Genomic DNA, 487 nt, shown 5'->3' on the forward strand with positions numbered 1-487 from the left:
CATGGAGGCTGAACACTGTGTACATAATAAATAAATAAATCTAAAAAAAAAAAGAATCCTGGAACCCCATCCTTTCCGACCCACTGAAGACCTCAAATCCACAGTGGGAGGAACTCACTGCGATGACCTGAAGCCGCTCCTGTTGGGCCACAGTGTCTGTCGCCAGGACCCTGAATATAGGAGAAAAAGTCAGAGAGGACCACCGCCAACCCTAGACCCCCATAAGGTGTGACCTCCAGGCCTAGAGAGCTGGGATGTGTACAGGAAAGGGTGCTGTTAGGCTTGATATCAACTAATAGACTAGATCTATCAAGATGAGCCCCAGGGACCCTCCTCTCGACCAAGTCACACACAGGGGGGATCAAGGGTGCCCTAGCTCCCCCTCCCCCTCTCACCCCTGTAAACACACAGGGGGGATCAAGGGTGCCCTAGCTCCCCCTCCACCTCCCACCCCTGTAAACACACAGCGGGGATCAAGGGTGCCCTA

Source organism: Microtus ochrogaster, linkage group LG1 (genome assembly GCF_000317375.1).
Source record: "Microtus ochrogaster isolate Prairie Vole_2 linkage group LG1, MicOch1.0, whole genome shotgun sequence".
Classification (NCBI taxonomy): Eukaryota; Metazoa; Chordata; class Mammalia; order Rodentia; family Cricetidae; genus Microtus; species Microtus ochrogaster.